This window comes from Dendrobates tinctorius, unplaced genomic scaffold (genome assembly GCF_039654945.1).
Source record: "Dendrobates tinctorius isolate UK_male_01 unplaced genomic scaffold, ASM3965494v1 ptg000035l, whole genome shotgun sequence".
Lineage (NCBI taxonomy): Eukaryota > Metazoa > Chordata > Amphibia > Anura > Dendrobatidae > Dendrobates > Dendrobates tinctorius.
The window spans coordinates 31,058,111-31,081,078 of NW_027361703.1; the positions used below are offsets into that span (position 1 = coordinate 31,058,111).

Genomic DNA, 22,968 nt, shown 5'->3' on the forward strand with positions numbered 1-22,968 from the left:
TTTAATTTTTTTTAAAAATCTTTTGAAATTCAAATTCACCAGATTTGCCTTTTTTTTTTTATTTAATTTGCAGCGATTCACAAATACACCAAATGACCTAAAAAGACATATCTGATACTCTGAGTTCTCCTAGGACTGTTTGCAACTCAATTCAAGTTTACTAATGTAAATGTATGTCTACTAATATCAAACTGACTTCAACAAATATGGTATGGCTGTGCTGTTGCATAATATCTGTAGCAAATAGAAGGGTTAAGCCAGCTCACCAGTAACCGAATGCAGAATCTCGGAGCTCCGTGCAGACCAACGTCGGGAACAATCATAAAGAACAGTTTGGCTTCAGCTGCATGTAAAATTCTTCTTTATTGGATGAAGTTAAAATTAGCGCATGATTTGACTCTGCATATAGCCGCACCAGGACAGAGGCTATGCATTTCGACCTATACGGTCTTTGTCAAAGCCATACTCAGTCTCAGACCTAGCTCAGCTATATATATGAGACTAGCCAATGAAAATGCATAAAAAAATCACATGACACTTTAGACAGGTCCTTTTCAGGTAAAGACGATATATATAACAATAAACATAGCAATGCTAAAATCATTAACAATAATGCAACATTAGGTCATTTCTTTTGTTAAGGCCACTCGGATATCTGGTATTTAAATGATAAATCCAAAATGCTTCTCGGGTGAGAAGACGCCGCCTGGTGTTTCCCCCCCTGGGATGATAGCATTACACGTTCAATCCCCTGTATTTTAAAATGAGACGTACTTCTAGCATGACATTCAATAAAATGTCCAGAAGCCGCTGAAATATTTCTTTCAAAATTGTTTATGCTAGTTATGTCATATAGATGCTCCCTAATCCGTATTTTTAATTGCCTTGATGTGCATCCAATACATGATAAATTGCAGACATCACAATTAATTTTGTATACTATATTTTTTGAATTACAATTGATATACTTTTTAATTTTAAACCTCAAAGTATAATCACTGTTATTGAATTCTTTTGATATCTGCGCATGTTTGCATGTCTTGCAGCTAATAGCTCCACATTTGTAAAAACCCTTGCTTGTAAACCAATTGTCTTGAGGTTTTTCACAATTTAACGAAAACATACTCAGCGATAGTATGTTTCCCAGGGAGGGATCTTTCCTTGAAACTACATTTACACCAGAAATTAGAATTCGCGCTAATTTGTCATCTTCGTGTAAAATAGGTAAATATTTCTGAACAATTTTTTTTGATGCCCGAAAATTGTGGACTGTATTGGAAACAAATGTACGGTTTTTTACCTATACAAATTCAAATTCAAAGAAGCTTTATTGGCAGGTCTAAATGCACATTAGTTTTGCCAAAGCAAGTGCACAAAAGGGAATAGGGATAGGGACTGTAGGGATGTTGGGTAGGGGCTGTAGGAAAGGTGGATGGAGGCAGATCCAGGGTGGGGGCTATAGAAGTCCACGGCATAGGGAAGGTGGATGGGGCGATGGGGGCAGATCCAGGGTGGGGCTATAGAAGTCCATGGCATAGGGAAGGTGGATGGGGGCGATGGGGGCAGATCCAGGGTGGGGGCTATAGAAGTCCAAGGCATAGGGAAAGTGGATGGGGGCAATGGGGGCAGATCCAGGGTGGGGCTATAGAAGTCCATGGCATAGGGAAGGTGGATGGGGGCAGATCCAGGGTGGGGGCTATAGAAGTCCATGGCATATCATAGTCCTCGTTCTCGCAGTCTATGACATTCGCTCACATATTGCGCTGCTATCTCCACTGCTCTCTCTTCTTCCCCCAGCAGGATATATGTTTTCTCTTCCTCCTTCATGGTGATGAAATCCGGGAAGAGATGTGAGAGTCTCCTGAAGTGAGTGTCCCTCACTGCTGAGTATTTGGGGCAGTGTAGCAGGAAGTGGGCTTCGTCCTCCAGGGCCTCCTGGTCACAGTGTTGGCACTTTCTTTTTCATTGTTGATGGCATGATTAATTCCTCCCGGTTCTTAGTTTGCACAATTTGTTGCGCCCTATTTAGAGTCCAATTCGGATACCTGCAGTTTTTCAATTTATTTGTGACATGTTCAAATTCATCTTTTAAATCACCACTTGAGCTGCAATTTCGTTTAACTTGGGTATATTCACCCACTGGAATTGATCTTATTGTATGTTTATTGTGGCTACTAGTGGCATGTAGGATGGTGTTCCCACTGAATGGTTTATGCGTTTTTATGTGAATAATTTCACCATCTGTACCTATTAAATCCAAATCCAGAAACAAAAATTTTTTATGGTCATATTTATGGGTAAATTGGATATTATATTTGTTGGAATTGAGATATTGTACAAAATCAGGTATGGCAGATACAGTGGGGCAAAAAAGTATTTAGTCAGTCAGCAATAGTGCAAGTTCCACCACTTAAAAAGATGAGAGGCGTCTGTAATTTACATCATAGGTAGACCTCAACTATGGGAGACAAACTGAGAAAAAAAAATCCAGAAAATCGCATTGTCTGTTTTTTTTTCATTTTATTTGCATATTATGGTGGAAAATAAGTATTTGGTCAGAAACAAGCAATCAAGATTTCTGGCTCTCACAGACCTGTAACTTCTTCTTTAAGAGTCTCCTCTTTCCTCCACTCATTACCTGTAGTAATGGCACCTGTTTAAACTTGTTATCAGTATAAAAAGACACCTGTGCACACCCTCAAACAATCTGACTCCAAACTCCACTATGGTGAAGACCAAAGAGCTGTCAAAGGACACCAGAAACAAAATTGTAGCCCTGCACCAGGCTGGGAAGACTGAATCTGCAATAGCCAACCAGCTTGGAGTGAAGAAATCAACTGTGGGAGCAATAATTAGAAAATGGAAGACATACAAGACCACTAATAATCTCCCTCGATCTGGTGCTCCACGCAAAATCCCACCCCGTGGGGTCAGAATGATCACAAGAACGGTGAGCAAAAATCCCAGAACCACGCGGGGGGACCTAGTGAATGAACTGCAGAGAGCTGGGACCAATGTAACAAGGCCTACCATAAGTAACACACTACGCCACCATGGACTCAGATCCTGCAGTGCCAGACGTGTCCCACTGCTTAAGCCTGTACATGTCCGGGCCCGTCTGAAGTTTGCTAGAGAGCATTTGGATGATCCAGAGGAGTTTTGGGAGAATGTCCTATGGTCTGATGAAACCAAACTGGAACTGTTTGGTAGAAACACAACTTGTCGTGTTTGGAGGAAAAAGAATACTGAGTTGCATCCATCAAACACCATACCTACTGTAAAGCATGGTGGTGGAAACATCATGCTTTGGGGCTGTTTCTCTGCAAAGGGGCCAGGACGACTGATCCGGGTACATGAAAGAATGAATGGGGCCATGTATCGTGAGATTTTGAGTGCAAACCTCCTTCCATCAGCAAGGGCATTGAAGATGAAACGTGGCTGGGTCTTTCAACATGACAATGATCCAAAGCACACCGCCAGGGCAACGAAGGAGTGGCTTCGTAAGAAGCATTTCAAGGTCCTGGAGTGGCCTAGCCAGTCTCCAGATCTCAACCCTATAGAAAACCTTTGGAGGGAGTTGAAAGTCCGTGTTGCCAAGCGAAAAGCCAAAAACATCACTGCTCTAGAGAAGATCTGCATGGAGGAATGGGCCAACATACCAACAACAGTGTGTGGCAACCTTGTGAAGACTTACAGAAAACGTTTGACCTCTGTCATTGCCAACAAAGGATATATCACAAAGTATTGAGATGAAATTTTGTTTCTGACCAAATACTTATTTTCCACCATAATATGCAAATAAAATGAAAAAAAAACAGACAATGTGATTTTCTGGATTTTTTTTCTCAGTTTGTCTCCCATAGTTGAGGTCTACCTATGATGTAAATTACAGACGCCTCTCATCTTTTTAAGTGGTGGAACTTGCACTATTGCTGACTGACTAAATACTTTTTTGCCCCACTGTACATCTCCGCCCCAAATAATTAGGGTATCATCAATGTATCTGCCATACCAAATTATTTGCTGGTCGGCTATATAATAAATGTATACTCACTCGGAGTGGAGAGAAGGACTGGGGGTATGGCAGTCAGTATATGCAGTAGCAAATAGAAGGGTTAAGCCAGCTCACCAGTAACCGAATAAATTTATTATATAGCCGACCAGGTAAAGAACTTTTCTATGGTTTTACTAAGTGCAACATGGCCATGGATCTAACGAGAGATCGATCCAAAAAAGCCACACAGGTGTTTTCTAATCAGCCTGATTCAGGTGTGTCTGATTTCAGTGAGAGTCTCAGTAAGCTGGAAAAGCTATTGATGCATGAGACCAGGATTTGGTGGGATCATGCCACATTGAACAACTATGTGGCCAAAGAAATGATACCGAGAGGTCTGCGCATAAAGAAATTGCCAACTACAATCTATTCAGAGGATTTTAAAAATGAGTGGAATACAATCTTGAGCAATTGCTCTTTGAATCTCATGAAATTGATTATAAAGTATGAGGACTCAAAATTAAACGAAGTCCAACAGGAAATGGACACATTGAATTCTTCTATGGTGGAGTATAAATCTTTCATGCAATTCGATTCTCTCATAGCCTCCATGAATCAAAAAGTTTCTGCGCTAGAAGAAGAGATTGTGGAGCGCAAGAAAAGAAAGTTTGGGGGGCTTAAATCATTATTCTACTAACAAAATACATGAATGGGGCAATTGGGATAATACCAATAAAGCTCCCAAATCTATCCTCAAGCATAGCCAGGTTCACAGTAAATGCAGAATTTTCAAAAAAACAACCAAATCGCATGTGTCTTTCACTTCATCGGATTTGGACTCTTCAGATAACCCTCTAAGTGCCTCCGATGTTTAAATAAACGAAAGCACTCCTGGTCCATCTAAACAAGATCCCCAATGTCCAAAAAGCGCAAAAGGCGTGGGGGTAGAAAGCATCGCAGGTGGTCAAGGAGTCATTACTTGGAGGAGTATTAGAACAAACACAGGACTATAAGAATGTGCTTAATTTATCCTCCGCTAATCTTACTGAAGAACAAATACAAATTCTTTCCTTAGGTCTCAACTTTGTTCCAGACCAGGACTTTGACCTTTTCTCCACTATTTTGGACGTTAACAAATTCATGAGAAACCTAACAGTAAAAAAGCATTTCCTTAATAATAATGATTTAGACATGCAGTCTTCTCAGCAAGAATGTGATCAGTCTAGCGGTGTTTGCAATGAATTTGTTAATATGAATTTTGTAGAACAAGTAGTGCTAGTTAATCTGCAGGATTTGAAATCGCAGTCTCTATGTAATGTGGGTGAATGTGACCAATCGTCTAATTTTGCTACTAAAAACCCATACTTTTATCCAATAGAAACCAGATCAAATTGTATGGAGCGGTTTCAGGAGATGGTTGAGAAGGAATTGCACATTCTTTATAACCAGACCAAATCCTCAAATAAACCAAATAGGAATTTATCTATTAAACAACATAAAATATTAAAGGAATTAAAGGAGATTTCCAATCTGGTTATAAAAATGTCTGATAGAGGTGGGGAGGTGGTGGTGTTAGATTCACAAGACTATTACTTGAAAATGATGGAATTACTATCGGATGATACTACTTATAAAAAGTTGAAATATAATCGCTCACAAGAATTTAGGGATAAAAGTAACGCCATCATTAAAGAAGGTCATAGTCTTGGAGTACTGACAACCAATCAGGCTGAATTTTTAGAAGTAAAAAACCCTGTTCTTCCAATAATACACGGGGTCCCCAAAATACACAAAACTGATGGTATTCCTCCAATGCGGCCAATAGTGTCAGGAATTGGGTCCACTAACGAACATTTGTGCCAATTGGTTAATTCGTTGCTTCAACCCTTAGTTCAAAGAACATCAGGACATATTAGGGACTCCAAGCAGGTTTTGTTTATTTTTCTAAAAAAAAATCTGGTCTTCAAAAAATATATGGCTTACATGTGACGTAATATCGTTATATACCTGTATTTTTTATGATGTGGCGATTCTGGCATTGCAGTTTCATTACCAAAAATTTAGTAATTTCTCTGTTAAATTGCAAGATTATATTTTACAGGCTGTCTCATTTTTGATGTCACACAATTTTTTTGTGTTTAATAATGAATTTTACTTGCAATTAAAGAGTGTGGCAATGGGGCCAAATTTTCATCTTCCCTTGCTAACCTGGTAAAGTCCTTCTGGGAATTGGAATTCATATATTCTGTTTCTAATCCTTTTCTTGAGCAAATAATTTGGTATGGCAGATACATTGATGATACCCTAATTATTTGGGGCGGAGATGTATCTGCCATACCTGATTTTGTACAATATCTCAATTCCAACAAATATAATATCCAATTTACCCATAAATATGACCCTAAAAAAATTGTGTTTCTTGATTTGGATTTAATAGGTACAGATGGTGAAATTATTCACACAAAAACGCATCATAAACCATTCAGTGGGAACACCATCCTACATGCCACTGGTAGCCACAATAAACATACAATAAGATCAATTCCAGTGGGTGAATATACACGAGTTAAACGAAATTGCAGCTCAAGTGGTGATTTAAAGGATGAATTAGAACATGTCACAAATAAATTGAAAAACCGCAGGTATCCGAATTGGACTCTAAATAGGGCGCAACAGATTGTGCAAACTAAGAACCAGGAGGAATTAATCATGCCATCAGCAACGAAAAAGAAAGATAATGGTATAGGTAAAAAAACGTACATTTGTTTCCGATACAGTCCACAATTTTCGGGCATCAAAAAATTTGTTCAGAAATATTTACCTATTTTACACGAAGATGACAAACTAGCGCGAATTCTAATTTCTGGTGTAAATGTAGTTTCAAGGAGAGCTCCCTCCCTGGGAAACATACTATCGCCGAGTATGTTTTCATTAAATTGTAAAAAACCTCAAGACAATTGGCTTACAAGTAAGGGTTTTTACAAATGTGGCACTTTTGGCTGCAAGACATGTAAACACGCGCAGATATCAAAAGAATTAAATAACAGTGATTATACTTTGAGGTCTAAAATTAAAAATTATATCAATTGTAATTCAAAAAATATAGTATACAAAATTAATTGTGATGTCTGCAATTTATCATATATTGGATGCACATCAAGGCAATTAAAAATACGGATTAGGGAGCATCTATATGACATAACTAACATAAACAATTTTGAAAGAAATATTTCAGCGGCTTCTAGACATTTTATTGAATGTCATGCTAGAAGTATGTCTCATTTTAAAATACAGGGGATTGAACGTGTAATACTATCATCTCGGGGGGGAGACACCAGATGGCGTCTTCTCACCCGAGAAGCATTTTGGATTTATCATTTAAATACCAGATATCCAAGTGGCCTTAACAAAAGAAATGACCTAATGTTGCATTATTGTTAATGATTTTAGCATTGCTATGTTTATTGTTATATGCATCATCTTTACCTGAAAAGGACCTGTCTAAAGTATCATGTGATTTTTTTATGCATTTTCATTGGCTAGTCTCATATATACAGCTGAGCTAGGTCTGAGACTGAGTATGGCTTTGACAAAGACCGTATAGGTCGAAACGCGTAGCCTCTGTCCTGGTGCGGCTAAATGCAGAGTCAAATCATACGCTAATTTTAACTTCATCCAATAAAGAAGAATTTTACATGAAGCTTGAGCCAAACTGTTCTTTATCATAATATCTGTACAGTTTGCTTAGTGTACTGTGGCTTTCTTTCCCTATTTCTATTGTTAAATTTAGTGGGGAGCTAGAATCCAGCATTAATTAAAAACAGCCTTAGGGCTCTTTCAGATGTCCGTGTAAAATGGTCCAAGCACAGACTGCAATTAGAGATGAGCGAATATTTCAAAGTTCGGTTCGGAATATGTTCGCCGAATTTGCAATATTCGCTGATAAATTAGTCGAATATTCGCCAAACATAACCGAATGCCATTCACATCAATGGGAGGCAAAAACAAACAAAGGCACAACACCTTACAGTGGCCTCAAATGCTGCCAAAATAAAAAAGTTATAGCTCTCAGAATAGAGCAATGCTAAAATAATAATTTTTCCTATAAAAGTTTTTATAGTGCAAAAACACCAAAACATAAAAAAAAACTATATAAATGAGGTATCGCTGTAATCGTACTTACCCAAAGAATAAAGCTGCCATACTAATCTTACCACACGCAAAACTGAGAAAAAAAAACAATTCCTTAATTGCTGGTTTTTGTTCATTCTGCCTCCACAAAAATAGGAATAGAAAGCGATCAAAAAAGTCATGTGCCCGAAAAAGGTACCAATAAAAACATCAACTCGTCCTGCAAAAAACAAGCCCTCACATGACTCTGCCAAAATATGGAAAAATTATAGCTCTCAAAATACGGCGATGCAAAAACTTCTTACAAAAAATTCTTACATAAAAAGCGTCTTTTAATGTGTGACAGAAGCTAAACAAAAAAATAGGATATAAATCTGGTATCTCTGTAATCGCACCGACCCGAAGAATAGTGTCGCCTAGTCACTAATACCGCACGAGGAACGGCATAAAAAATAAAACCAATTCTTCACCTTTTGTGGATTTGTTCATTCTGCCTCCCAAAGTTCGCAGTAAGGCGATAACAGTGGTTTACCCCCACATATGGGGTATCAGCGTACTCAGGACAAATTGCACAACAACTTTTGGGGTCCTATTTCTCCTGTTACCCTTGTTAAAATAAACATTTGGGGCAAAAAGATCATTTTTGTGGAAAAAATATGATTTTTTATTTTCATGGCTCTACGTTATAAACTTCTGTGAAGCACTTGGGGTTCAAAGTGCTCACCACACATCTAGATAAGCTCCTTGGGGGTCTATTTTTCAAAATGGGGTCACTTGTGGGGGTTTTCACTGTTTAGGTACATCAGGGGCTCTCCAAATGTGACTTGGCGTCCGCTCTCGATTCCATCCAATTTTACGTTCAAAACCTCAAACAGCACTCCTTCCCTTCTGAGCCCTGCCGTGTGCCTAAAGAGTGGTCTTCCTCCACACATGGGGTATTGGTGTACTCAGGAGAAATTGCACAAGAAATATTGTAGTTCATTTTCTCCTGATACCCTTGACAAAATAAAAACAATTGTGTCCGAAGTAAAATTTTTGTGAAAAAAAGTTAAATGCTCATTTTTTCCTTCCACATTGCTTCAATTCTTGTGAAGCACCTGAAAGGTTAATAAACTTTTTGAATGTGGTTTTGAGCACCTTGAGGGGTGCAGTTTTTAGAAACATGTCACTTTTGGGTATTTTCGGTCATATTGACTCCTCAAAGTGACTTCAAATGTGACGTCCTTAAAAAAATGGTTTTGTAAATTTTGTTGAAAAAATTAGAAATCGCTGGTCATATTTTATCCCTTATAACTTCCTATCAAAAAAAATTTTGTTTCCAAAATTATGCTGATGTAAAGTAGACATATGGAAAATATTTACTAAGTGCCAAATTTATGTTTGGTGATCATTTTCCGATCAAATTCACTCATCACTAACTGCAATTCATAGACTGGCTGCAGGTCACTTGACCAGAACATAACAGTTATATATATTTCTAAGAGGCTGTTATGCTCTGGTCAGAAGAGCCACAGACAGAGCTTGGACCGATTTGCACTGATGTCTGAATGAGCCCTAAGACTGATGGAAAGCGTGCTTAATCAAATATGGAGGTAGTAGCCAAAATTTCTGTGGTTGATTTAGGCGATTCACAGAAATCAAATTGCAAATTATTTGAATTTACCTGAATCAATGAATTCCTAAAAATTCCAACAAACAAATCCCATTTCTCTTGTCTGGAGTAATGACAGCTAACATGTGGACTGAGCATTTCAATAAGGGATGGATGAGCTGGCAATTACTAGCAGTTGATCCAACTTCGAACTTTTGATTTTCTGACAGGACTGGATTTTATGGTTACTCAAATCGAAGTGGTGCCCTAAAAATTCATTGTTTGCTAACAAACATAAAATTTGATGTGATTTTTTTGGACTGAAATCTATTGTGGCAGGGCTAAGGGTCTTGTAATCGATGGGAGATATGTGCCTCATAAATGGCTTGTCTCTATAATGTAAGGCATAAATAAAGCATACCAGATATTATTATTGTTGTTGTTTGAAGGACCTGTGATGAGGTCACAGTCAGGTGACCAGTCAGCTGCTGGGTTCGTGGGTGTGGCTACAGCCTTATAATGTGGCCTGCTCCTGAACCAGGGAGTTGTGTGTGGGGAGGACTAAGCCTCCCATGTGTGCTGAGACTCCTGGTCTGAGTCTACAACCACGAACATTTGTGCTTTTTTGCCTGAGCTAAAGGTTCCTTTTTGGTGTTACGCTGCCTTGTGTGTTTATGACGTGAATAAACCACATGAACTTTGGAAGAACCTGTATCATCTTTGTCTCCCGCTGCACCTAAGCGAGTCACATCCCTACAATTGGTGGTACACGTGCGGGCAGCGGTCCCAGCAGAGACTTGAAACAGTTGCTGCATGACCTGGGTGAAGTTTGCAGCGGGGCAACAAGCACTGCCTGGAATAATGGAGGACCTGCTGAAACACCTGGTCCAGACCCAGGCACTGCAACAGGAAACCAACAAGCTGTTGTTACAGCAGATCCAGCAAAGCCAGCAGGAGCAGCGGCAGCAGTTCCAGCAGAGCCAGCAGGAACAATGGCAGCAGATGCAGCTTCTGGCAACCACCATCCAGGAGGGCAGGACGAGCACCCCAACCCCAGGTTGGGCTGGTGCCACCGATGTCGAGAAGGCGGTAAGACGCGCATTACAAAAAATGACCCCTGAGGATGATGTGGAGGCCTTCCTGACGGTATTTGAGAGGGTGGCTGAGAGGGAAAAACTTCAGCCAGAGCGGTGGGCAGAAGTACTGGCCCCATACCTAACGGGGGAGCCCCAGAAGGCGTACTTTGACCTGACGGTACAAGATGCCAGAGAGTATCCCATATTAAAAGCGGAAATTCTCGCACGCTTGGGGGTGACAATGACTACCAGGACACAGCGAGTTCATCGCTGGGCCTATCACCGGGACAAACCCCCGCGCTCCCAAATGTTTGACCTGTTGCAAATGGTCCAGAAATGGCTGCAGCCAGAGTCGGCTTCCCCTGCACAGATGGTAGAGCGAGTTGTGATGGATCGGTTTGTACATTCTCTGCCAAGACCTCTACAGACTTGGGTTGCCCAGGGTGATCCCCAAAATGCTGATGAACTGGTTGGGCTGGTCGAGAGATACCAGGGTATGGAAGGTTCCTTGGGGAAGCAGCCCATTCCGTATTGGGGGTCCCAGCAGGGGGAGGAGTCCCAAAAAGGGGTGGTGCATCCAAGGTCAGAAGGGGCGGGGGAGGCAGTGCCCAAGGTCCCCTTGGGTGATGTTATTTGCTGGAAGTGTCACAGGCCAGGACATATAGCTGCCCGTTGTCCCCAGACCACCGAGCAGATGGACTGCAGCATGGGACGCCGTAGTTCATACTACGCATATCCAGCTTGCAGTGTGAACTCGCTACCTAACAAGGGGCCACAAGCGTGTCCGGTGAAGGTGAACGGTCGAGCAGTAATGGCGCTTCTGGACTCCGGGAGCTTGGTGACCCTTGTGAGGGCCAGTTTTCCTCTCAACATACTCCCGGGTAAAAAGATTGGTGTTCGGTGCATACATGGCGATGCAAAGGACTACCCTATGGCTAGGGTGAATATTGAAATGGCGTATGGCACCGAGTCGCATGAAGTTGGCGTTGTTCGAGACTTGTTGCACCCTATAATTATTGGCCTGGATTTCTGTCTGTTTTGGGATCTGTGGGGGATGGGTTCTGAGTGTGCTAGCAAGAGCAGGGAACCAATCCACTCCACTGAGGTATCGCCACCACCTGAGGCAGATGGGTTTCCTTTATGTGTCCTTGTTGGGGATGAAGAGGAAGGGTCCCCTGTACCTGACATCCCGGAGTTAGGGGTGAATTTTGGGACTGCCCAACATAGGGACCCCACGCTAAGGGAAGCCTTTAACAATGTCACCGTCATTAATGGGGTTGCACAAGAGCCGGGAGCAGACACAAGGTTCCCCTATTTTATGTTGAGTGGGGAATTGTTGTACCGGGTCACGAAAATAAGGGAGGAAGGGGTAGAGCAGTTAATAGTACCAGGCCCCTATAGACGGAAAGTGTTGGACATGGCCCATTCACACATCTTGGGGGGACACCTGGGGGTGGAAAAAACGCAGGAACGGATTGTACAGAGGTTCTATTGGCCTGGGTGTCACCGGGAAATAGCAAACTATTGCAGATCCTGCCCGACATGTCAGTTAACTGCCCCCACATCTCATTTTCGGAACCCTCTTGTGCCACTGCCCATTATTGAGGTGCCATTTGAGAGAATTGCTATGGACTTGGTCGGTCCCTTAGTTAAATCAGCTCGGGGCCATCAGTATATATTAGTCATCCTGGACTATGCCACACGCTATCCTGATGCCATTCCCCTGAGAAACTCCTCTGCGAAGAGTATAGCCCGCGAGCTGGTCCATGTGTTTTCCCGGACGGGTTTGCCGAAGGAGATCCTGACCGACCAGGGGACACCTTTTATGAGCAAGGTGATGAGAGAATTGTGCAGGGTCTTGCAAATTTCCCAGTTAAGGACTTCAGTGTACCATCCACAGTCAGATGGCCTTGTTGAGAGGTTTAACAAGACACTGAAGAGCATGCTGAGGAAATTCATAGAGGAAGATGGTAGAGACTGGGATTGTCTCTTACCGTATTTACTGTTTTCTATCCGTGAAGTTCCCCAGGCCTCCACGGGGTTCTCGCCCTTCGAGCTTCTGTATGGCCGGCATCCGCGAGGTCTCCTAGATATAGCCAAAGAAACCTGGGAAGCCGAAGAGGGTTGCATAGGTGATGCCCATTGTTAAAGAACATCTCCGCCAGGCACAATAGGCTCAGGCCAGGGTCTACAACCGGTCAGCCAGAGTGAGGCAGTTCAATCCGGGAGACCGAGTTCTCGTGCTAATCCCGACGGTGGAGAGTAAGTTCTTGGCCAAGTGGCAAGGGCCATATGAGGTGGTGGAGAAGCTGGGAGACGTAAACTACAAGATCCACCAACCCGGAAGACGGAAGCCATACCAGGTTTACCATGTCAACCTCATTAAGCCGTGGAAAGATAGATTAGATTAGATTAGATTAGATTAGATTAGATAAACTTTATTGATCCCGGAGGAAATTACAGTATTACAGCAGCAGAACAAAGATCAAGAACATTACAAGAACAATACACACTTTACAAAATAAGTCTATATGGACAGCAGATGCGGATAGACTGGTACTTGTAACTCACCAATTCCCCCCATACACAGAGAGCCAGAGGTAACTCCGTGCTTGCTGGGCAACCTAGAAGGGGAGGTTGGAGCGGTTACCATAGCGGAGAAGCTATCGAAGGCCCAGAAATAGCAGTGCCGGGAGTTACTACAGAAAAACAGGGACCTGTTCTCAGAGGTGCCGGGGTGCACGAAGGTGGTAGAGCATGAAGTTCTGACCGAGCCACATGTGCGGGTGAACATGAAACCGTATCGTATTCCTGAGGCCCGGCGAGAGGTAATCTCCAAGGAGGTGCAGCGTATGACGCAGCTCGGGGTCATTGAGGAATCCAAGAGCGGCTGGTCGAGCCTGATTGTCCTGGTCCCAAAACCTGATGGTGAATGGAGGTTCTGCAACAATTACCGGAAGCTGAATAAGGTCTCCAAGTTCGATGCTTATCCCATGCCACGCGTTGATGAGCTCAACGAGAGACTTGGACTGGCCAGGTACATAACCACTTTGGATCTGACAAAGGGATATTGGCAGATTCCCATGGCACAGGAAGCCAAGGAGAAGACGGCATTCTCCACACCAGACGGGTGCTTGCAGTATGTCCGGATGCCGTTCGGCCTACAGGGAGCTCTGGCTACCTTCCAAAGGGCGATGGATAGAATCCTTGCGCCTCATAAGCTATATGCTGCCGCATATCTAGATGATATCGTCATCTTTACCCCGGACTGGGAGTGTCACCTGGAAAAGGTCAAAGCAGTGTTTGACGCTCTAAGAGAGGCGGGATTTACAATAAACCCGAAGAAGTGTGCCTTGGTGAGAGAAGAAGCCAAGTACCTCAGATATGTAGTGGGGCGTGGCGAGATCAAACCCCAAATCAATAAAGTGGAGGCAATTCAAACATGGCCGAGACCTCTGTCAAAGAAGCAAGTTAAAGCCTTCCTGGGGATTGTGGGATATTACAGGAGGTTCATCCCAAACTTCGCCACAATGGCTGCACCTCTAACTGATTTACTTAAGGGGACAAAGTCAGTGATGGTCAGCTGGTCCGAAGAAGCAGAGTCAGCCTTCCAAGAAATGAAGGGAACTCTTTGTAAGCAACCCGTTTTGGTGGCCCCAGACTTTAAACGTGAATTTGTCCTCCAGACAGATGCCTCAGATGTCGGGGTAGGAGCAGTCCTTTAGGTTAATATCCGACCATGCCCCACTCAGGTGGATGAGGGAAACAAAGGGAAAGAATGCTAGGGTCACCCACTGGTTCTTAGCCCTACAAGACTTCAGCTTCCATGTAGAGCATAGGGCCGGGAAGCTACATGGGAATGCCGATGCCCTCTCCAGAATCCCTTGCCTGGTAGGTAAAAGTGCCAAGCCCCACGGCTTTAGGCAGAGGGGGAGGTATGTGGCAGGGCTAAGAGTCTTGTAATCGATGGGAGATATGTGCCTCATAAATGGCTTGTCTCTATAAAGTAAAGCATACCAGATATTATTATTGTTGTTGTTTGAAGGACCTGTGATGAGGTCACAGTCAGGTGACCAGTCAGCTTCTGGGTTCGTGGGTGTGGCTACAGCCTTATAATGTGGCCTGCTCCTGAACCAGGGAGCTGTGTGTGGGGAGGACTAAGCCTCCCATGTGTGCTGAGACTCCTGGTCTGAGTCTACAACCACGGACATTTGTGCTTTTTTGCCTGAGCTAAAGGTTCCTTTTTGGTGTTACGCTGCCTTGTGTGTTTATGACGTGAATAAACCACATGAACTTTGGAAGAACCTGTATCATCTTTGTCTCCCGCTGCACCTAAGCGAGTCACATCCCTACACTATATAAAATCAGTGTCCCTTTGTTTTCAGTAAGAAATACAGTCTTTTATGTGGAGTCTGATGGAACATGTGACAATTTCTTTATTGTGGATATTTATGAAATTCCAATGAAAATTTTGTATAAATTTTAGGGTTTTGAAAGGTTCAGTATTACACATCTTTACTAGAGTTGGGCGACTTTGGTCGGGTCGAGTTTCGTGAAACAAAATTTGTTTCAGATGAAACTGGTCCGACTAGGGCAAAAAAAGTCAGAGTTTCGTCTGAAACCCAACCCCAAGGCAAGTCAATGGGGAATAAAAGTCGGCATTGAGTGGATGAATGTCATCCGCTCAATGCTGACTTTTATTTCCCATTGACTTGCATTGGGGTCGGGTTTCGGACGAAACTCCAACTTTTTTTTGCCCTAGTCGGACCAGTTTCATCTGAAACAAATTTTGTTTCATGAAACGCGATCCGACCAAAGTCGCTCAACTCTAATCTTTACCACAATACTACAGCAACGTTGTACAAAACAGTCATAATACTGCAATGTACCTTTATAGATGGATGACATTGATCTGATAACACAACAGTAAATTGCTTAGTTTTACCACTAGTTTCCAAATAGATAAACTGGCAGGTGAGCAAAAGCAGATTAGAGAATACATTTGTCCTACAAATGACCTGATATTTCAAATGCCTCATCACCATACTTGCAGAGGTCATACATTGAACCTCCAGCTTGATTGTTTCAATTAAGTATTCCAAAGAATTTGAGCAATATAGCAAAAACCTGCAGGCACAAAGCCAATTCTCCTCAACATGTATAGCTGATTTAAGACATATAGAAGGTTATCACAGAATAGGAAAACCATAGTTTGAAATCAACGACTAAAAATTGAACTTTGCTCCATTCAGCTATCACCAAGTAGTGCAACTGAAAAGAAGCTGTAAAAAGCGATCATTGATTTGCATGTCACTCGGAGTTGTCATTTACTCAGCAGAATTTAGATGGGTATAAAAATCCTGAGAGCTTATTAATAATAATAATTTTATTTCTATAGTGCCAACATATTCCGCAGCACTTTACATTATAGAGGGGACTTCTACAGACAATAGACATTACAGCATACCAATAAACACATAAATCATCAGATACCAAGAGGAATGAGGGCCCTGCTCGCAAGCTTACAATCTATAAGGAAAAAGGGGAGACACGAAAGGTGGATGGTAATAATTGCTTTTGTTGTTTGGACCAGCCATAGTGTAAGAATCGGGTGTTCCTGTGATGCTGCATGAACCAGTTAACATTCTAAATATGTAACAGTACAGACACAAAGGGCTATTAAATGCATAAAGCATATGAGAACATAATGCGAGGAACCTGGTTATGCTAAAGAAATTTGAATGATCACAGAGGGATATTTAGGTTAATGCCTTGAGACGATAGGCCAGTCTGAACAAATGCGTTTTTAGGGCACGCTTAAAACTGTGGGGATTGGGGATTAATCGTATTAACCTGGGTAGTGCATTCCAAAGAATTGACGCAGCACATGAAAAGTCTTGGAGATGGGAGTGGGAGGTTCTGATTATTGAGGATGTTAACCTCAGGTCATTAGCAGAACGGACGGCATGGGTAGGGTGGTAGGCTGAGACGAGGGAGGACATGTAGGATGGTGCTGAGCCATGGAGTGCTTTCTGGGTGAGGGTAATAAGTTTATACTGAATTCTGGAGTGGATGGGTAACCAGTGTAAGGACTGGCACAAGGTAGAGGCATTGGTATAATGATTGGTGAGAAATATGATCCTGGCTGCAGCATTCAACACAGATTGGAGAGGGGAGAGTTTGGTAAGAGGGAGACCGATTAGTAGAGAGTTACAATAGTCCAGACGAGAATGAAAAGAGAAACAGTAAGAGTTTTTGCAGAGTCGAAAGGGTCGAATTCTAGAAATGTTTTTTAGGTGCAGATAACAAGAGCGAGCCAGTGATCGGATGAAGGGTGTGAATGAAAGCTCGGAATCAAGTATGACCCCAAGACAGCGGGCATGCTGCTGGAGAGTAATGGTGGAACCACACACGGAAATGGCAATGTCGGGCATAGGTAGGTTAGTAGAGGGAGGAAACACGAGGAGTTCAGTTTTTGACAGGTTCAATTTCAGATAGCAGGAGGACATGATGTTAGAGACAGTGGTAAGACAATCGCTGGTGTTTTCCAAAAAGGCAGGCGTGACATTAAGCTTCATTTAGGCATAATTATAACCATCTGCACTTAAAGACGATGTACTGTATGACATCAGAAAAAGGAGTCTGTTTTTTCATTTAAAGAAAAAGTGCCATTCTTGTGCATGAGCTATTGTCTGGTTCCTGCAACACCAGGGGAAGAATGAACCCAGAATGAATTGCACAATTTATTTTTAGAAATTCCATCTATCTCAGCTGCGTGTTATTTCATTCTCTTCTAGCATCTAGTGCAGATGGAACAGCAATACACAGAGATTTTTTAAAGGTACAGTTACTAGGTGCAATGACAGCAGAAGGAACATAGTCAAACATGTCAGGAGATAGGGTCAGATAGCTGTGGTAAGGCATACAAAATCACATAATCCCAGATATATGTGTATAAGAAATATGTATTGAATCTTTCGGCATTCATATTTGCCTCCTTGATTGGATTTTCCCCAAAAATTTGATCTGCGGTGAATTTCAATACTGTAAAGTCTTTTACTGCCCTGAAAATAGGCGTATAACTCTCAAAAGACTCTAAGGACAATTGAAGCATTTTTAGGTCTTTAATGCAAACACACCCTTATTGTGACCTCAACCTATCATGCTAGGTGAAAAAGGATGGTAACCACTATTTTTTTTTAAGTTATCTCCACTTGCCAAAAAATGTAACATATGTAACCTTAAAATACTACATGTATGGAAAATAATTTTCTAGAGAGCAAGCACTATTGTTGAGGTGAGTACAGTTGTTACATTTTAGTACTAAAACAGTTGTAAAGCCTTATTTATTTTCTTTATTTAACATATCCTCCTTTTGCAAAAAAATATACTTACCTCAAAAATGCTAAGCTTTGACTTAGAACCAGGAAATGGGTTCACCTTGTGTCTGCCGGATGTTGAGCAGATTGGAGGGTGCTGTAGCTGGTTACCAGCCAAAATATGAGCTGTAGCTGGGAGAACAACAACCCAAAGTCTCCCTCTGAAGACTGCACGGGTCAACTAGGAAAGCTAACCAGTCTGTGTTGAAGCTGCAAAGTAACATGTGGAAGCTGCAACCTGTTCAGTGTGAACTTTTCATGTTTGGTGTTGGAAGCTGCTAGAGCAAACTGAAGGTGATACCGAGACTGGTACGACCATACCTCTAAGGCTACATTCACACGTCAGGGTTTTTTTGTGTTTTCACGGCGGTTTTAAACGCGCGATTTTGCCGCGAAAATGCGAAAAATAAGCATCCCATGCACTCCTATGGGATTCCGCAATGCTGTGCTAATGCTTCGTTTTTTTCCGCGGCGGAATCGCTTAGTGGTAAAAAACGCAGCATGCTCATTAATTTTAGCGGAATCCCGGCGATCCTGCACCCATAGGAATGCATTGTTCTGCTTACTTTCCGCATGTGGCTGTGCCCATCATGCGAAAAGTAAGCAGAACATTTGCCGATGGTACCCACGATCCAGAGGAGGGGAGTCTCTTCTCGGGGCTGTGGGTACCATATCCCTGTAAAAAATAGAATTAAAATAAAAAATATTGTTATTCTTACCTTCTGGCATCCCGCACAGCCTTCCCGCCTCTCTCCACGCTCCCGGTCCCAGTAATCCTTTGTGTGAATGACCGCGATGACGTCGTAATCTCGCGGGAGCACGATGTCTCGTGGTAATTCGTGATGGCGTCGCGGGAGCGCGACGTCTCGTGGTCATTCGCAATGACGTCGTGGGAGCACGAAGTCTCGCGGTCATTCGTGCAAAGGATTACTGGGACCGGGAGCGTGGAGAGAGGCGGGAAGGCTGCGCGGGATGCCGGAAGGTAAGAATAACAATATATTTTATTTTTTAAATTATTTTTTACATCCTATCTTTTACTACTGATGCTGCATAGGCAGAATCAGTAGTAAAAAGTTGGTCACACTCGTCAAACACTATGTTTGACGAGTGTGACCAACCTGTCAATCGGTTCTCCAAGCGATGCTACAGATTGCTTGGAAAACGCTAGCATTTTGCAAGCTAATTACGCTTGCAAAACGCTAGTTTTTCCACGGGAAAATCGCGGGAATTTAAAATGCGATTTTCCCGCGGAATGGAATCCGGAATTCTCGTGGTAATTTCCACGAGAGTTCCGTTACGTGTGCACATAGCCTAAGGGCTCATACTCACTGGCAAGAAATATGTACAAGTGAAATCTGATAAAAATTTTATTTAATAGGTGACATCTCATTTGCGATTTTTTTTCTCAGCCGAAATCGGATTGAGAAAAAAATCGCAGCATGCTGCGTATTGCTGCGATTCTCGGACGAGACTCACCAATGCAAGTCAATGGATGCGAGAAAAAAATTGGACAGCACTCGCACCATGTGAGTGCTGTCTGATTTTTACTCACCGGTGTCCTTTGGAAAGCCGACAATTCATATGCAGCTATACAGTAAAATCATACTGGCATGTTAGAATACAAAATATAGAATACATGTATACACATAGAATAGGTGTATATATATATATATATATGTCTGTGAGACACATATACTTTATATATCTTTATATTTCATAGTAGAATAGGTGATAATTCATTTGTCGACTTTTGTAAAATCATTACAGAACCCCACAGGATATGACACATGGTTTACATACAGTATATATGTCCCTCACTAATAATGTTACTAGTGTATGTGTGTAAAATATTGGAGCTGTAGGTGTTAAATTAAAGAATTAATTCACAGAAAAAACTTGCGTGGGCTGCCGTGCAATTTTCTCCGCCAGAGATGGCAAGCCAGTGACTGAGGGCAGAAATTAGTAGCCTAGAAAGGGACCATTGTTTTTGGTCCCCTCTGGCTTAAAAAAATCTGCCCCCAGCCACCCCAGAAAATGCGTATCTGTAAGATGCGCCAATTCCGGGACTTACCTGCTCTCTTCCCATTGCCTTGTAGCGGGTGGCATATGGGGTGATAAGGGGTTAATGTCACCTTGCTATTGTAAGGTGACATTAAGCCATCGTTCTCCTGTAAAAAATCCAAAATAAAAAAGCAACAATATCCCATACCTGTCCGCCGTACAGTCAAGTCCCATGCCGCAATCCATCTGAAGGGGTTAAATAGTTTACAACCTGGAGTGGTGCTTATGCGACCGGCCCGGCTGTAAAACACAGAGGAATGACTGAGAAGTTGCCTGCGCAGCCTCCCCGCCTGACCGGAGATGAACTGATTAGCGTGGGAAAGTTTCTGAACATTTTCCCACACTGTCAGTTCACCGCGGGTCAGGCAGGGAGTCAGCACAGCCTCAGTGATGTCAGCAGTAGACAATATCCCATAGATTCTCTATGAAGTTAAGGTCAGGTGAGTTTGCTGGCCAATCAAGCATAGTGATACTGTTGTTTTTATACCAGGTATTGGTACTTTTGGTAGTGTGGATAGGTGCCAAGTCTTGATGGAGAATTGAATTTCCATCTCCAAAAAGCATGTCGGCAGAGTTAAGCATGAAGTGCTGTAAAATTTCCTGGTAGACGGCTGCGTTGAATTTGGTCTTAATAAAACACAGTCGAACTACAGCAGCAGATGACATGGCTCCCTAAACCATCAGTGATAGTGGAAACTTCACACTAGACCTCAAGCAGTTTGGGTTGTGTCTCTCCACTCTTCCTCCAAACTCTGGGGACCTTGATTTCCAAATGAAATGCAAAATTTACTTTCATCTGAAAACAACACCTTTGACCACTGGGCAACAGTCCAGTTCTTTTTCTCCTTGGCCCAGGCAAGAAGCTTCTCGCGTTGTCTATTGGTCATGAGTGGCTTGACAAAAGTAATTTGACACTTGTAGCCCATGTCCTGGATACATCTGTGTGTGGTTGCTCTTGAAGTGATGACTTCAGCAGCAGTCCACTCCTTGTGAATCTCTCCCAAATTTTTGAATGGCCTTTTCTTAATAATCCTTTCAAGGCTGCGGTTATCCCGCTGGCTTGTGCACCTTTTTCTACCACACTTTTTCCTTCCACTCAACTATCCATTAATATGCTTGGATACAGCACTCTGTGAACAGCTAGCTTCTTTAGCAATGACTTTTGTAGCTTACCCTCCTTGTGGAGTGTGTCAATGATTGTGTTCTGGACATCTGTCAAGTCAGCAGTCTTCCCCATGATTGTGGAGCATACTGAAACAAATTAAGGGACCTTTTAAAATGCTTAGGAAGCCTTTGCAGGTGTTTTTTGTTAATTATTCTAATTTACTTAGATAATGACTTTTGGGTTTTCATTGGCTGTAAGCCATAATCATCAACATTAACGGAAATAAACACTTGAAATAGATAACGCTGTTTGTAATGACTCTAGGAACACAAAATACTACATCCTAGATATCACTGAATTAAATATTCCAGTTGCAAATCTTTATTCATTACAAAGTGGAATGAATTTAGAACAATAAAACAAATTGGAAAATAAAATTACAGGCTGATTCAACTTCAGTGGAAACGTCTCAAGAGAAAGAAATGATGCTCAGTAGTGTGTGTGGCCTCCACGTGCCTGTATGACCTCCCTACAATGCTCCTGATGAGGCGACATATTTTCTCCTGAGGGATCTCCTCCCAAGCCTGGATTAAAGCATCAGTCAACTCCTGGTCCAGCTGCCATGGAGCACTTGACTGGATGCTGGACCAGGGCAGTGATAAACTCTAAGATATAGTACAGTGTGAGTGTGTTTATGTGTGTGTATTTGTGTATCTAAGATATAGCGCAGTGTGTGTGCCTCTAACTTGCAGCCAATGAGAACCACGCTCAGTGCTACTTAGGGTACATGCCCACAATCAGGAAAGGCTGTAGGTTTGATGCTGCATATTTATGCAGCGTCAAAACTGCAGTTATCAGCTGGGACAGCACAGTGGATGGGATTTCAAGAAATCCAATGTCCACTATGCATCTATAGTCGACTGCGGATGACTCACGGAGACTGACATGCGGCGCGTCTTTCCAGATGGCAGCATGTCAATTTTGTTAGTCTCTGCAAGAGAAATATCACCCATAGAATATATTGGATGCGGTAAATCCACATGGTTCAGTGAAAACATGCGGATTTACCTGCGTTCAATAGAAAGCAATGCTTTGGATGCAGTGAACACAACCTCCGTTCAAAGTGCTGCTTGTTATGGATCATGGGTGCTCGGCCTTACACTGTCAGTGCAGTACAGAACTCAGTGGATAGCACTATTGCCTTTCAGTGCTGAGGTCCTGGGTTCAAATTCCACCTAGGACAACATCTGGATGGACTTTGTGTGTTCTCCCTGCGTTTACATGGTTTCCTCCAACACTCCAAAGATAGGGAATTTAGATTGTGAGCCCTATTGGGGCAATGATGATAATATCTGTAAAACGCTGTGGAATATGGTGGCGCTATATTAAAAAAGCATAACAAATATCCCTACAAGCTTTCTCCTTGAAGGAGAAAGGTATTTTTCTAGAGAATGGGGATAAAATACCAACCTTACGGTATGTTGTTTGGGGTGAGGAGAAGGATTTTAACCAAAATATAAAAATGTGCGCATGCTGAACATGCATGTTATGAGCATAATGTTTTCTAAGCAAGTAAACTAAATAGGTAATCAATAAAGCAATTATAGCATTTCAAAAATAAAGGCTGAAAT

At 42.2% G+C, this 22,968-nt stretch overlaps 1 protein-coding gene across 2 annotated transcripts in view; it reads left to right on the top strand.

The window, feature by feature from the left end:
* The window catches only part of KCND2 (potassium voltage-gated channel subfamily D member 2), an 802,199-nt gene that overhangs the window by 681,245 nt on the left and 97,986 nt on the right, over positions 1-22,968 (top strand). The window lies entirely within an intron of this gene.